Source organism: Entamoeba nuttalli (assembly GCF_000257125.1).
Source record: "Entamoeba nuttalli P19 unplaced genomic scaffold asmbl_9260, whole genome shotgun sequence".
NCBI lineage: Eukaryota > Evosea > Mastigamoebida > Endamoebidae > Entamoeba > Entamoeba nuttalli.
This window is the reverse complement of record NW_008579543.1, coordinates 1-879: the sequence shown is the minus strand read 5'-3', so window position 1 is coordinate 879 and position 879 is coordinate 1.

Genomic DNA, 879 nt, shown 5'->3' with positions numbered 1-879 from the left:
ATATATTTATATAGAAGATAAAACAAATAATAAAAATGGGATGACAATAGTGAGAGATAAAAAGATAAAATTAATATTTGTTAATAAAATAGAAATGGATAAATTTAATCCACACAAACTAAAACAAATTAACAGAGTAAAATAAAAATAACTACAATAGTAATGACAATAAATGAATTATTCAATAAAGTTTCAATAAGAATAATCAACGAATAAAACATTGTAACGAATAATAATATGAAAAAATAATGCAATAGTGTAGAGACAATATAGGAGAGTATAGAGATATAGAAATACTTCATGAATAAAAATTGAAAGAGAACGGATGAAATAATCTTTCCTGAACAAAATAAAGTAGAAAAACAAAATCTACTAAAACTCATTTTATTTATTTCATTTTATTTCTATTTCTTTTATTATTTATTAAAAAACCATCATTGAGTGTGAATATTTCAAATGAAATAAAATAAATCATCATTGAGTTATATTCATTTTTAAGTTATCATTTCATTCATTGGCAGATGAACTAAATGGCTGTCATATTCTTCATTGTTTTGTTTTTCTATTCTTTTATTTCATTTTCAATTCATCAAGGTTGAATCATTTCATTTCAATTACTATGATTCGTTTTGGTATGAAACACTCTGGATCTTCTTTTCCACAAAGTACATTTTCAATTCCTTCATATTCAAATGAAAGTTGACAACAATATGAATATGTTTTATAATTTTCTTTAAAAAAGCAAATATCAATTCCATCTCCAAATGCAAACAAACAATCTTCATATTGACTATCTAACCAAAAAACACATTCTGATTCTTGAATAATATCAAATTTCTTCATTCCATTTAATCTTCCATTTGATTCTAATGAAAATAC